A 16,802-nucleotide genomic window follows, 5' to 3' on the forward strand; every position below is an offset into this window, starting at 1 on the left:
GCTGAGGAGTTCACACATCATCAGAGTGAATTTAGAGGGTAATAGTGTGAAATAGAGGAGGGTAACACAATTTGGTGACCTTTAAAATAGCCTTATCACATTGTACACATTGTAGTACCCGCCCACACCGCCATACATGTCTTTCATTGACTACTGGTTCCGCAAATCAAAAATATCTCTTATAAAATAATATCCAATTATGATTATTATGATTAATATCCTCTGAGAAAAAACTTTTCCTAAACGTGCACGGACGTCAGGGCGGTTCTCTTCTCGCGTGAGAAGAGAACATAAACATTAAACATTAATGAACACGGAAACACACGAAGTCGGGCTACTCTGGAAAAAACACACACACTGAGCTCAATCTGGGCAAGCAAATGATCATTTATTGTGTAAATAACCATCATTTCTAAACAAACGTTTCATAAATACCTCACCTTTGGCTTATAGTCAGAAGTTACGCTGTTTGCGTAGATCACGCAGCACAGTAACAACCGCGCCCACTACGGTCACAGATTATGACGGTCACAGATTCTGGTGTAACACCGGCGACACCGAAGTATGAGCAGGAACGGAAAATAGCTGCTTGCTTAAACAGTTAACTTAGCTTGATATTAATCTCGGTGGAATTGCCCAAAATTATGATTTAACCGGTTTTATTGCGGATTATTTTCTGGAGGATGATTGTGATGATGAACAGGACACTTCTTTGACGAAACTGACGAGGAATTTGACGGTATAAGTTTTTGTTATTATTTTTTTATGCTAAATATGTAAATGTATACTGTCAGTGTCCAGCCAATGTAATGCTAACACATATCTGTGATGCAAAAATAGTGGATTTAAATGTTTATTACATTTGTTGATTGGGATTTAGTCAGTTTAAATTAATTACGTTTATGGCATGATGTTTATTTGTTTCATTACACTCTGAATTGAAGTCTGCTTACCACCTATAGGCTGTTTCTTGTTCCTATGCCCTCCCCTCAATTAATCAGATCCAGTCTGACTAAACTGAAAAAAATATTTTCTGATATTTTCATATAAAATGCTTTGTTATCCATTTTAAATGTAACCCACTTCCCATTCTTGCATGTTACACAATCATGTTTTTAGGTATCTTGCTTTGAACTGAAAAAAAATTATCTTTGCTTTTTCAGGCAGTGACCAACATGATGAGGAGGACAAGCCAGTTTTGGTGATTGAACCCCAAGCTATTTGTCTGGCGAACATGAAGAGGGAACACCAGCAAGAAGAATTTGCTTCGAATGCTGGAAGTCCAGATGTGAAACTGAAAATCAGTTTCTCTTGCAACTGCAAGTATTTCAATGGGGAAAAGTGTTCTTTATTTTTCAAGGAGGGAGAGTTGCTGTCACTCAGGATTTTATTTTGCATCTAGACAATTTTAGAATGTGTACAAAGTTTGAGACTGACCTGTTAAAGGGATAGTTCACCCAAAAATGATTTACTCATACTCATACTCACCCTCATGTTATTCCAATCCTGTATAAGTTTCTTGCTTCTGTTTAACAAAAAATAAGGTATTTTAAAGAATGTTGGTAACCAGACAGTTGGCGGCACCTATGGAAGTCAATGGGTGCTGTCAACTGTCTGGTTACAAACATTCTTTAAAATACCTTATTTTTTGTTCAGCAGAAGAAAGAAACTCATACAGGTTTGGAACAACATCAGGGTGAGTAAATGATGACAGAATTGTAGTTTTTGGGTAAACTATCCCTTGAAATTGTATTTATTTATTTATTTTTTACTCCAGATTTACTCAATGTTACACCGTGGGCCAGTAAGAGAATGATAATTTCAGAGAATGAGAAATGGTATGTTATTTAATTGATATATTATTGACATTTGACTGATATTTCATTTTACTAATAAAGTTATACAAATCATTCCACTGAATTGAGATGGTAATTGTTGCTACGATCAAGCTCTTGTGGCACCCCCATTCGTTTTCAATGTTTTTATGCTTTTAGCTTTTTGGACATGTACATCATAATAAATAGATCTGTTTTACAAAACTTTAAGAATTTTTCCACTGATGTGTCATATATCACTAAAAAGGGGAGAATCTCAGCTTTAATGTGTTATAAGTCACATATGCAGGATAACTATGGATCAAATGTGTTGCAGTTTTAAAAAATAACTTATCTTTAAATTGGAATTTCTCAAAAATATGATTTTCTGAGCCCCAATTTTAGCAAATCTTTGACATGGCCTTACTCAGTCAATTTTAAAGATATCAAGGTTATATTTTCACAGAATGTTCTTTACATTGTGTAGGATGATTTTATGTAAAAAACACTGAATCACAAAAAAATTACTTTAGCTGGGTTTTCACAGGCAGGGTCACAATTAATCACTTAATTATCTCATCAGCCCTAAATGCCGCTCCATCTGAAAGCAGGTGATGGTGATTTACTACTAATCAAGGAACCGGCTTTTACTGACGAGATGCGCATAACAATATCGCGATTTAAATCGCCCAGCCCTAGTTATAGATATCTTGAAATTAATTTTGATTAGAGATATCGGAAATTTGAGATATCTGTAACTTTCATTCTGCCTAGTCAAAATGTAATTACAGATATCTTGAATTAGAGTTTTGACTAGGCCAAATGACGTTGCAGATATCTGTATGCATCACACTTTAGGCGGGAGCAGAGCGTGTTGTTCAAATCATCAAATCACATAGCACCTGTTAACTGTTAACTTTAATTAGCACTGATTAGCACCATGTCGGAGCAACCAGAGTTTTTAATCGTCTTTTTAATGCTGTTAGATACTGTTTCAAACTGAAAAAATAAAATAAAAAATAAGAACTAATCTGAACTAAGAACTTTTTTTCTCATCTAAGGAAGTTAATGTTATTGTACTTCCATGGCAAGAATAGCATGCATGTCAGCATCTTTATTAAAGTGAATTAGTGTGAATCTCTTTCACGCATAAATCTTACGGCAACAATAACCTTTTAAGCATGATCATAAACATAGTATTGCAACATTTTTTTAAAAATTTTTTTTGTATATAAAAATAATTTTCTGGTGTTTTTTTCGATTACAGCCAACGCCATGACTGCTTCTTTCTTCTTCCATTCATAGAAATAAGGAAATGAACCCACTTCTTCTTTGAATATGGCGGGGAGGGGAAATGGATATCTAAAATAGAGCAATGTCATGCACAATAATTTGCACTAGTCATAATGACGTTTGAGATATCTTTAACTTTCATTCTGCCTAGTCAAAACTGAATTACAGATATCTGCAATTGTCATTTAAGATGTGTGACGAGTTGAATGTCATTTTCAATGACGTCATTGTAGATATCTGTAATTCAGTTTTGCCTAGTTAAAACTGAATTACAGATATCACTATCTGTCGATTCGACTAGTCACAATTACGTTACAGATATCTTGAATGACAATTCCAACTATCCAAAATGTAATTACGACTAGTCAGAAAGACATTGTTGATATCTACAATGTTAATTCCGGATAGTCAAAATGAGCTTTTAAATGTTAAAATGGCTTGCCATAGGCGGTGAATAAAACTCATAGACAAACTTCTTCAAATGTCTGTGTGTTGTTAGCCATCGGCGCGTAAGCACCGCCCACACGGCACGCCTCCAGCCGCTCGGTTTTTTCCGGAAAGACTTGGTACAGACTATCTTTCTTTTATAAATATAATAAAACTAAAGACTTTTTGGAGATATGAAGGATGCAATACTACTCTATAGGTACTCAAGATTAACATGAGATTGACTGAAACTGAGTGTTTCAGGTGTGGGAGGGGCATAATGTGGTGAGGTCGTCCCGTATGCTGGTGGGAGACACTGACCCTGCTGAAGCTTCACCTGGAACTATTAGAGGAGATTTCAGCGTTCACATCAGCAGGTGCTCACACACACACACACACACACACACACACACACACGCACATTATGAACACTAGTGTACTGCATACTGCACACTGAATATTTATAGTGATTATATATTTTTTAAATGTTCAAATGTTACGTTCAATAATAAACTGTTTTTTACATTTGTTTAAAGAAAAAATAAACAAAATGAAATATATATATATATAAAAAAAAAAAAAAGATATTCCTATAGTGTACTATATTGTTGCCACATGAGTAGGGCTGGGAGATATATCGCACGATATTGTTATGCGCATCTCATCAGTAAAGCCAGTTCCTTGATTAGTAGTAAATCACCATCACCTGCTTTCAGATGGAGCGGCATTTACTACAAAGAGCCGTAGTTAACTGACAAGCTGAGCCAAATCACATCAATATCGCGGACGTATCGCCAGCGATAATTAATGCGATATGGCTCAGCTTGTCAGTTAACTACGGCTCTTTGTATGCAGCAAAAACTCCAGTGTTAAATTAACACTCCTGGGAGTGTATGAGTCCACACTCAAGAGTGTTGAAGTTAATGAGATAATTAAGTGATTAATTTAGTGATGATTGAACATTATTGAAGACACCTGATGATAACAAGCAGAATCACTGAAGGAGAAAATCACAAATTGTAAGTTACCATTATTGTGATGGGTAGTTGCTTTAGTTGGGCTCTTGACCCTTTAATATGTACTTTAGATTTTGTTTGGCTGTTGTATCTGATTTATAACTGCCAGATGAACAAAGAATAAAGTGATCTGATGGTGTTGGTTATATTATGACAATCATCGTTTGAGCTTGATCACTGAACTCCTTATTTGCTTATTTCTGACTTAAATTTATGTTGATGACCACAGAATAACTGTTTTTCTGCATAAATATCCAGAATTTTAGATGTAATATAAAGGATTTCTTAAAAGTTGTTTAAAAAAAAAAAAAATCTTTCTTTTAGGCACACACAGACATCAAAATTCAGTATATGCATCTCAACAATGGTGACGAGCAGAATATTCAATTACGAAAAGTAAATTACATAGGCAATTCAGATCATAATTTATTCATACCGCAATGCATGATGGGAGCCATTAATGAGTTGTGATTGGTGGCAGCCACTGCAACATGCTTTATTATTGTCACCATTGTTGAGATTCACAGACTGATTATTGATGTCTGTGTTTCTAAAAAAAAAAATTAAAAGTATTTCGATCAGAACAATGTTTATTAAATATTATGGGTTAAAAGAAATATACTGAAAATCATATGCTGTAGACTCACAAAGCTGCTGCTAACAAGGTAAACCAAACTATCTCAATAAGTTTCATTTTTCAGATCACAGCATGATTATGTCAAAACATAACCAACACTATCAGATCACACTTTTGTTTGTTCATTTGACTGTTATAAATCAATAACATCAGACAAACAAAATTTAAAGTGAATGTATAAAGGTCAAGAGCCCAACTAAAGCAAACACTGATCGCCAAAACGGTGGCTTACAATTTGTGATTTTCTCCTTCAGTGATTCTGCTTGTTAACATCAGGTGTCTTCAATAATGCTCAAGCATCACTAAATTAATCACTTAATTATCCCGTTAACTTTAACACTCTTGAGTGTTAATTTAACACTGGAGTTTTTGCTGTGTAGTAAATGCCGCTCCATCTGAAAGCAGGTGATGGTGATTTACTACTAATCAAGGAACCGGCTTTACTGATGAGATGCGCATAACAATATCGTGCGATATATCTCCCAGCCCTACACATGAGCTCACCACTTCATGTTGTTAAAGGTGCCCTAAAATGTGAAATTGAATTTATCTTGGCATAGTTAAATAACAAGAGTTTAGTACATGGACATGACATACAGTGAGTCTCAAACACCATAGTTTTCTCTTTCTTATTAAAATCTCATTTTTGAAAAACACCCCTGAAAAACAGGCGAATCTCCACATAACACCGACTGTGACGCAACAGTCGGGATCATTAATATGTACGCCTCCAAAAATTTGCATATGCCAGCCCATGCTCAATGCCAGGCGGAACTGCGCAGCCGAATCATCGGAAGTTCTGCAGGTGAAGAAAAAACAAGCAGGAGGAGGATTAGGGAAAATGGCAGATCTATCTATAATCTATCTATCTATCTATAATCGGATACCGCTACAGTTTAATTCAAAGTTGTTAGTTGCTCTGCCCATTTCACCACGGACTGTTTTTCTAACCTGGAACAATATCAAGCAGCCAGGCTTCTCTCAGCGTCTCATACTGACGAAGGGGGCAATTTCAACTAACGTTATATTCCCGCAAGCGGTAAGTAGTGATTTTATTAACGATAATTTACACTGTGTTATCTAGATCCAGCGCGATATTGTTTTTTCCTCGAGAGACATCATGGCTTGCAAACGAGCGAACGAAGCATGGCAGTTGCTCAGTGTTTGGATGTACAAATGAACACAAAAGTATTTTTTTAGTTCCTTCATCCGAGCCTCTGGAGAACCATGAGTTATGTGAATTTCTGATGTGTAATTGTTCAAGTTCAGACAGATAATCTTTCTCTCAAAGTCGTTCAATACTGTTTATGGATCAGTAAATCAAGCCAGTGACTAAACGCTCAACTTCACGTCGTTTCTCGCAGAAACTGCGTATAAAAGCTGTAATAGTAAAATAGCTCTACATGTAATGCCAGATATTTCATATGCAAGCATGTCAGCCAATCACAGCAGTGGGCAACAACACTGCAGTCTTACAGCAGACACGCCCCTTCAAACAGAGTGTTCAGATCAAAGGATGAAATCAGGCTAGGAAATATGCCTTTTATTTCTAAATTATAACAAATTTTGATCTAAAAAACATACTAACATTATAAGGGCACCCCAGGAAACATTATAAGATAATAAAATAATCTATTCTAGGGCACCTTTAAATTGACCGAGTTGCATCTGATTATCATCTCAGAAATGGTTGTTTTGGGGTTTTAATTTTTTTTGTTGCAAAATCTCTTGGTAGTAACATAAAAAAATAATAAAAAAAATCAAGAAAAATATCTTGTAACACTTTACAATAAGGTTCCATTTGTTAACATTACAATTAGTTAACATGAACTAACATTTAAAGTTGATTCTAAAGCATCTATTAATGTTTATTTAAACATTTGCAAACACATTATTAAAGTGCCCCTATAATGCTATTTTAAAGTTTCCTAATTTAGTTTTGGAAGTCTCCTACAATACACTGAAAAAAATGTGGAGTGACATTTACTTAAAAAAAGCTAGGCAACTTTTTCCACACAGAAAGTGCTTGTAATCTTTACTCGGGCTATTTCAATTAGTAATTAATTGTAAAAGTAATTAAATTGAACAAATTATAATTGAGTCATAATTAATCAAATTAATTCCTTAAAAGTTAACCATTTAAAATGAGTAAAATTTACAAAATATCTTTTATTGCCAACATTGAAGACACCTGATGTTAACAAGCAGAATCACTGAAGGAGAAAACCATAATTAAAGTCACCATTGTGGAGATCAGTGTGTGTTTTAGTTGGGCTCTTTACCCTTTAATTATTAACTTTAAGTTTCGTTTGGCTGCTGTACATGAGTTATAACAACCAGATGAACAAATAGAAAAGGTGATCTGATGGTGTTGGTTGTGTTTTAACATAATCATTATTTCACAATCATTAGACCTGAATCACTGAACTCATATAGAGTCCAATTCATGAGTTAGGTGAACTATATTAATTATAGCAGCATAATATTTTTAGCCTGTTCAATGAAATCCAAATGATCAAATCAACAAAACAAAAAAAAATTATATATATATATACACTCTTTTTTAGGCACACACACACACACATCAAGATTTTGCGTATGAATCTCAGCAATGATGACAAACAGATCACCTCTGATCATAAGCTCATTATTTATTCATGCAGCAATGCATGATGGGAGCCATGAATAAGTTTTGATTGGTGGCACCCAGAATGCACTGCAACATGCTTTATAAATGTCACCATTGTTGAGATTCACAGACTGATTATTGATGTCTGTGTGTCTCTTTTTTTGTAAAAGAGAAACTTTTTGGAAATTATTTTTGTTTACATTGTAAAAGTTACAAATATTCTGCCGTACAAGGACAGTGCTGCTATAATTAATATAATTAATATAACTAAATTGGACTCTATATGAGTTCAGTGATTCAGGTCTAATGAATCACTTTTTTCAGTGTGGCCGTGATTAAAGCATTTAAAGGACATTTGTAGGTCTGTTTGTCGATTTATTCCTGCGCAGGAAGCTAGTTTAGGAAGTAAGTTAGTTTAGAGAAAACAAGTTAGTACAGGTGATCTATAAAGTGGGGACGTCAGGAACGAGACCCAAAAGATAGAGCCAGGTAGTCAGTTACAGGTGATCTATAAAGTGGGGACGTTGAGGACGAGACCCAAAAGATAGAGCCAGGTAGTTAGGTTTAGGGAAAATATCCACCACATTTTGGCGGGCCATCCAGGAGTCCTCGGAATCTCCCTCTGTCGGATGGACGGGGAGCGAGGAACCACGTTGTCTTCACTCTGCAGACTGCAGAACCCTGTTCGACAGAGGGACCATTCCAGTCGGGCTAAAAGGACCTAAAGTATTAAGGTAGGATGGACAGACTTGACATTTTTCCTTTAAAATGCTTCTAAATTAATTAAAATGTTTAATTAAAAATGGGCTTTTCTGTTAAGTAAAAATTGAAGAAAACTGGTAATCAGATTTAAAAGATTTAAGGATTTAAAAAAATGTTTTACCTCTGCTAAAAATGTTTTTTACCTTGTCTATTAAGGGCAATGAATGATTATGGTTAAATTCAACCAAATTAGTATATGTTGAGTATTTTATTTGTTGTTTTTGAGAGTGCGCCTAGAAAGCTGTCAATGAAACTTTCTTCTGCAAATAGCAACTAGTCATGCTATAAACCAGATTTGAGAGGGAAAATACCCTGAGATGCTGTAGTAATGAAACTTGCTTTTTGTTAGAAATTTTGTTTGAAAAAGACTTTGATTTTGATTGAATTAAAGAAAGATAAAGAAAGAAATGTGGAAACAAGGTAAATAGATCAATATTGTTATCCTGAGATTCATGAATTTTTACATTTTGAAATCAATTTAGAAATTGTTAAAATTATAAGTCATAATAATAGGAATATGCATTCTGTGATAATTAGGAAATTTTGAGTAATGAAACTTTTATGAGTTAGACTTTGATTTAGTAGATGACTTTTGAAGTAGATGAGATATATAAAACTGAGCAATAGAATTTAAGCAATTCACTGCTTTTGAATGTAGGTGCTCTTAAAGAAATGAAAAAATAATAAGATATTAACTAAACGTGGATAAATAATATACATTCTATATGAAGGTGTCTAGAATTTGTATCCCGTTATCCCTGGGAGACAGTGTGAAAAAATGGTTTTGATCTAAGAGATTCTAAGAGTCAATGGTTTATGTTTAACTAAGATCATTTTTTGTGCATTGTGCATAGTATGAGAATGAGATTGGGTGACCAACTTTAAATAGAAATTGTGATTTGAACAAGCACATAACAGACATATTACAGTCATTTTATTTTGGTTTCTTGTGAAAAAAGATAAAAGAAAGAATTCTTTTTGTTTACATTATACACTGTATTATAGTTAGAGGAGTTTTCCTGCGTCTTTGCAAAGAAGAAGTGCTTGCTTTTTTCCGCAATGAAGGACTAAGCTTTTTAATAAATTGAGGAATTGCTGTGTTATAAACCAGAAGAGACTTTTGGAAATTAAGCTGTTTAATTTGATTTTTGCGGTTCTCTGAGTGTTCAAGATTTCAGACAGCTGCCTTGAAAAGTGGGATGACTGCAGAAAAAATAAAAGAGGAAGTGGGGCCTGCAGCCGCCCTCCTGAAAGAGGAAGTTGACACTTCTGAGAGAGGTCACATGGGGAGACTTGCAAAGGTGACAATTCACTTGAGACTTTTCCTAAAGACAATTTTGTCATGCATTATGACATTTTGTGGCAGGAGATGCAAAAGCCAGACTGAGGAGAGTGCCATCACAGCCTGACGATCCAATGTATCAGCCTGAAGTTCAACTGAATGACAATCCACACAGAAAGACAATTAGCCTTGTGGACCAGGTGCTGCATTTTCAATGATCACTACAGAGACCGTTTCAAATTTAGTTATTATTTAACTTGATTGTTTTTGATTATCCACTGGTTTCAGCAATTCGTCATTCTTCTCTGTTTAAACTAACTCTTTGAATCTGCTTTCAAAAGGTACCAGTCAGTAACAGCCCTTCTGCAGGAAGTTCAATAGCGGAAGTTAACATTCAGTTAAAACTGAGGCTGGATATGGCAGTGAGAGTTATGTAAAAGCATTTATAGGTTATTGACATCGCAGAATTCTATGGAAAGAAAAAATACAATATAGGCCACAGGGCGTCTAAAGAGAAATTATGGCTAGAAAAGTAAAAATATTGGTCACTCCATTTCATTTAAAGGTAATTTTCTAGATTCAATAGAAACAATGTTTTCTAATTATAAACATTTGAAATCACATGCTGTCATCACGAGGGGTACGAGATATAAATGTTATTTTTATTTTTGTCCATGGATCTAAGATTGTGTGAAGATTTCTAAATCTTCTTTTAAATAGCTTATGAGCAACAACAAAAAGTTGGAAAATTGAAATTGTGCAAAAAAAAAAAGACAAATTGCATTTGAGGAATTAAAACTGATTCTCTCAACTGCAACTGTAGGTCTATACGATTATTATTATTAAAAGTGTTTAATCTATTTGATTTTTGAAAGGCTAGGTTTACGTCCACTGTGTAAACTCAATCACATGGCGACTACATCAGACAATTGAAAATTGATATCCTAACGTTCAGACACTGTTGCAAGGGGAATGCCACAGTGCGTCTACGTTCAGTTCTGTCGTCGTCGAACTTTGTTTGGTGGTATTCCACACATAATAAATATATGTTCCCCATTCAGTTCATAAACTGCTATGGCAGACAAGAATGTATGAATCTCTGGCCAGAGAGGGGTGTGTGAAAGTGTGTGAAAGTGAGTGTGTGAAATATGGTGTTCAGAGACAAATAAATGATGTCAATCAAAACAGCTGTATCTAAATTTAATAGTGGGCCCACAGGTTAAAATATGCCCACAGATTAAAATATCCCCACCGAGGGAAGAGAATATGCCCAATAAAATAACAACCATTGGATGATTTTGACTAACTATCCTGAGCTGGGTTTATTGTTATGGCAGAAATAAACAATGCCACCTGCACAGCGTATAACTTTGGGAAGGCAGAGAGCAAGCAAGCTTGCCCTGTCCACCCCATATTTAACTTTTTACTTTTTACAGGATGTCATGATGGATCTCATCGAACAGAACTGATTCTGTTCCAAATGTATAAAAATATTGTTTTGTTACTGTTTAACGTGAAGTTTTACAGGTCTCATCAAAAAAGGACAACCGGCCGGATAAGCAGATGAGTCCGGCGACATGATACATGATGTTGTAATTAATAAAAATACTTAAGGTCTCCATTCACAGGTTGTTCTTGTGGTTCACTCCACAAACAAGGTCCCATCTGGGGTGCAGTGACACCTCCGTCCAAGCATCTCGACTTAAACTACACCAACCAGCCCTCAGCAACCACACACGCCAACGCCAAACATCAACACCAACGACACCACACAGCGTCAAGTGGGGGATCAAGGACGTGCTAGTAACGTACCTCCCTTGCCAACGAGGGAAAGCCCATTGCAACGGTTCGCAAAGAATCACCCTGGTGAAGATGGAACGTCCATGGGGCAACGAGATGATCAACACATCTGGAGGAAGATGTGGACCAACTAATGTTTTAAGCTTAATTAAGATAATTAATTTTGTGTGATTTTTATTGATGTTTTATTTGGTTCAATCAAACTATACTGTACACTGTAAAAAATTTACTGTAGAATTTACAGCAACTTACTGGCAATTTTAGTTGCCAGTAAGCCTGTAAATTTTACAAGAGTACTGTAAATCATAAACTACAATTATACTGTAAAATTATACAGCACACCTGTAAAAGCATCGAAACAAAAGCAGCTGTGAATTTACAGTTCTTTAATGTAATCTTTACAGTATGTTACTGTTATTAATAATGTACTGAATTAAAACCTGAGATAACTCACTTCATTTGAGAAAATTGATTGGCCAATTGCCATTACATATTTACTAGAAACATCAATTTAACTAAATCCTACCAGTGATCATCATCACACACACACACGAATGAGTTGAAAAATGTCATCAATGCTTTAGCAACTACACAGTCACTGCCTTTAAATAAAGCAACATGCAGCATAACATCAGTGTTCCGCTGCTCATCCTGGACTGAAGCTCAGGCTCTACTCTTCAGCACAATGGTGACACACAAAACTCAACAGAAACCCTTTAAATCCTAACAGATCATTAAAACACTAACATATCTCCACTATAGCATTATGTGCAAAAACACATAAAATCACACAAAGCAAATCACAGAATTGTACTTTTTGTTTAGTAAATTTGACAGTGAGATTTTACTGTAAACAACTGACTTAAGCCACAGCTTTAGATGAAATCAACTGAAGAGTGATAATCATAATCAGACTTAATGAGAAATAACTGAGGTTTAGATGTTGATGATGTATTGACAATATTTAATTTGAAGTTACCATGATCGTGATTAGTGCTTTCTTTAGTCGGGCTCTTGACTCTTTCTTTCTTTAACATTCTTTTTTCTTTCGTTGCTATAACCATGTCTTCATAAGACAAACTGGTTATGGCAATAAAAGCCAAGGAAAAATATACTGTGGTGTTGATGGTTGTGTATTGATGATGGGGTATCAATGTCTAGTGGATGATATGCTGATGTTGACCAGAGTCTATTCTCTAATTATGAAAAATTGGTTGTAAGAGTCATATGATACTACAACATGTCATGAGATCAGATAATTTGTGTTGTACATATTTTTGAATCACTAAACTTCTCAATTTACAGGAACACACATATATCAAGAATCAGCATATGAACCTCAACAATGGTGACAAACAAAATATTCAGATAAACAGATAAACTCTGAACATCACAAATCAAGCTACTAAAAAGTCACATCAAAAACAACAACAAAAATAAAAGCACATGGTAAAAATGAAAGAAAATAATACAATTCAGCTACATAATTTATGCATGCAGCAATGCATTCTGGGAATTATGTACTATGGTGGTACCCAGCAGCATACATTGCAACATGAAGCTTTTCAATTGAATGTCACCATTGTTGAGATTCATACGCCGATTGTTGATGTCTGTGTGTGAGAAAATAACATGGCATTTTAAAACTTTCTATGCATTATATATTTTTTTAAATGTTCAAATTATAGCAATGCCATGGAATATCATATGTGTATGCTTAATAATTAATCATGAAATGACCCACATGATTGCTCTAGAATAGATTAAAGTGTGAATGAAATGAGGTATAGTCTTGTAAGTTCTATTGATGACATCATCAATACAGAGCCATTAATACCATAGCACTTTTCTCATGGCTCTTTAGCTATAACTGTTGTGCCTCATAAACACACAGTTAAAGCAGCCAGAGAAAATCTAATGTTCAAATGTCAAGGGCAAGAGCCCAGCTAAAGCCAACACTGATCACCATCATGGTAACAAAAAAAAAACCCATCAACATCTAAACCTCCGTTAATTCTCAAAAAGACCTTCTGATTATGACAGAAATAGTCAGTCTGGTTCGTAATAAGTGAAGCTGGTAATGCTGTTTGTGGAGTTGTTTAATCCTCCTCTGCTGAGATCTTCACAGATTGAATGTCTTCTTTTCTCTTCAGGTGATTTCATCTAAAGCTGTGGCTCAAGTCAGTTGTTCACAGTAAAATCTCACTGTCAAATTTACTAAACAAAAAAGTATAATTCTGTGATTTGCTTTGTGTGATTTCATGTGTTTTTGCACATAATGCTATAGTGGAGATATGTTAGTGTTTTAATGATCTGTTAGGATTTAAAGGGTTTCTGTTGAGTTTTGTGTGTCACCATTGTGCTGAAGAGTAGAGCCTGAGCTTCAGTCCAGGATGAGCAGAGAAACACAGATGTTATGCTGCATGTTGTTTTATTTAAAGGCAGTGACTGTGTAGTTGCTAAAGCATTGATGACGTTTTTATGTTCTTCAACTCATTCATGTGTGATGATGATCACTAGTAGGATTTAGTTAAATTGATGTTTCTAGTAAATATTTAATGGCAATTGACCAATCAATTTCTTCAAATGAAGTGAGTTATCTCAGGTTTTAATTCAGTACATTATTAATAACAGTAACATACTGTAAAGATTACATTAAAGAACTGTAAATTCACAGCTGCTCTTGTTTTGCTGCTTTTACAGGTGTGCTGTATAATTTTACAGTATAATTGTAGTTTATGATTTACAGTACTCTTGTAAAATGTACAGGCTTACTGGCAACCAAAATTGCCAGTTAGTTGCTGTAAATTTTACAGCAATTTGTTAGTGCTGTATTTTTACTGTTAAATTGTAGTTGATGTTTTACAGTACTCTTGTAAAATTTACAGGCTTACTGGCAACCAAAATTGCCAGTAAGTTGCTGTAAATTCTACAGTAAATTTTTTACAGTGACTGAGTATTTAGATCTCATGATTTGAACAATTACTGATGAATTTGAAAATATTTCAGGTATATGTAAATTGGAAAGAGGAAAATCTCTTAATTAGAGTATAAGGACTCTAAATAGGTACATTACTGTAAAGATAATAAATAATCTAGGGACTATTTTTGAAGAAACTTGAGGGTTTTTAGAACCCTAATTCAGATATCATAGATGAATTAATAGTGTAATAGTTGTTCTCTAACTGTACGTTCACACCGCCGCCGGCGAGAGCGGCAAAATTCGCTCTTGCCGCCCTGCCACCGACGCCGTAGAAAGATTCGGGGACGATCTGACGCTCTGACGTAGATTAGAATGCGTGATTTTTTTCCTCTCAGGCGGAGGACTTCTACATTCCGATTGGTTGCCGCTGGTTGCCGCCGAACCGCGTCATAGCTTCCCAGCGGGCACCTTGACGTCAATTTGACATCAACAAATAGTCAAGATTTTGACCATGTATGACATGCATGAATATGCATATTTTCATTCAATTTTGTAATTATTTCCTTGTGGTTGTAAAGATGCCTAACAAAGGTATCAATCTGACATGCTTTTCTGGTCCCTACATCTCAGGTCAATATCATTGACATTAAATCAATGTTGATTTGATGTCAGGAAACGACGTCAAATTGATGGGAAATTTATGTCAAAACAATGTCTGAAATGTCTGAAAAAAGTATATTTATTACTCATTGTAAATCAATGTGATTCATTTTCAACATCTAAAAGACCTAGCCTGAATGATCTTGAAAGTTGTAGACCTATGTCTATGTATTTTGCATGTGTGTTTTTATTTATTTAAATCCTAGCATATTTACATTTAGTTCACGTTTAAAATGACAGCAGACACTATAATTGCATATACTATAAAAGGTAAATTTAATCTGATATTGGAGCTTGATATTGAATGATATCAAAATAGCATTAAAATGACATCAACATCATGACATCCTGATGTCAAATAGATGCCCAGCAGGCACAGGATATAGACGACAACATCGGTCAGACGTTGGATTTTGGTTGAAAATGAAAGTCGGGTTGACGTCTAAATCCAATGTTTGTTTGACGTCAAGCTCCAACATTGGGCAGTCGTTGAATTTTGGTTGGAACAAACCAAACAAAAAGGTGAAATGCATGGCCGTACACTTATTACCAGCTTCACTTAAAACTAACCAGACTCACTTTATTTAATTTCCGGTTTAAAGAAATAATATTTTGTATTTTAAAGTCACCATGATGGTGGTTAGCGTTTGCTTTAGTTGTGCTCTTGACCCTTGACTCTTTAAATTAAAAATTTCTCTGGCTGCTATAATTGTGTATTTATAAAGCACATTTGTTATAGCTAAAAAAGCCGTGAGAAAATGAAATCTCATGATGTTGGCTGTTTAGTGTTGATGATGACGATGATATCATCATGTAATTGCCTGAACCCCTGATCTTATTTAGTGTCTAATGCTTTGATTATATAGGTCTTGTGGTTTTTACATTGTTTTATTCATAATATAAGTCATTTGTTTCTACAGCATATCTAACTCTTTGGTTTATCAAAAAATATACTTGATTTTTAAAAACCTGTAATCTATGGCAGAACTCAGACACACACAGACATCAAGAAACAGCATATGAATCTCAACAATGGTGACAATCAAACAAAATATCCAGATAATCAGATCAACTCCAGCTGCATAATTTATTAAAGCCGCAATGCATGCTGGGAGATAAGGGTGAGTTTTGATTGGTGGTACCCAGCATGCACTGCAGCTGAAGCATTTAATTTATTGTCACCATTGTTGAGAGTCATACACTGATTCTTGATGGCTAAGTAATAATTTAGAGGAAAGAGTTGCATTATGTTGCATAATGCATTAAATGTTTTGAAAATCCTTTATATTATATGATAAGCAACATCGTTCTCATGTTGTGAAATCAATAGTCTTCTATTATAAAACAACATTAAAAATACAAGTTCTATATAATCAAAACATTAGACACTGAATAAGATCAGGGATTCAGGCAATTACATGATGATATCATCATCAATAAACAGCCAACATCACCTGCTCTAAATTTTCTCATGGCTTTTTTGCCACAACAAATGTGCTTTATAAACACAATTATAGCAGCCAGAGAAAAGTTTATACTAAAGAGTCAAGAGCACAACTA

The 16,802-nt window shown here is 34.8% G+C and overlaps 1 protein-coding gene across 2 annotated transcripts in view; it reads left to right on the forward strand.

Moving 5' to 3' along the window:
• Window positions 1–16,802, forward strand: part of LOC311092393 (butyrophilin subfamily 1 member A1-like) — a 146,157-nt gene that overhangs the window by 20,526 nt on the left and 108,829 nt on the right. The gene's annotated exons all lie outside the window — the stretch shown is intronic.

The sequence above is a fragment of the Abramis brama genome, assembly GCF_963993115.1.
Source record: "Abramis brama genome assembly, chromosome: 1".
NCBI lineage: Eukaryota > Metazoa > Chordata > Actinopteri > Cypriniformes > Leuciscidae > Abramis > Abramis brama.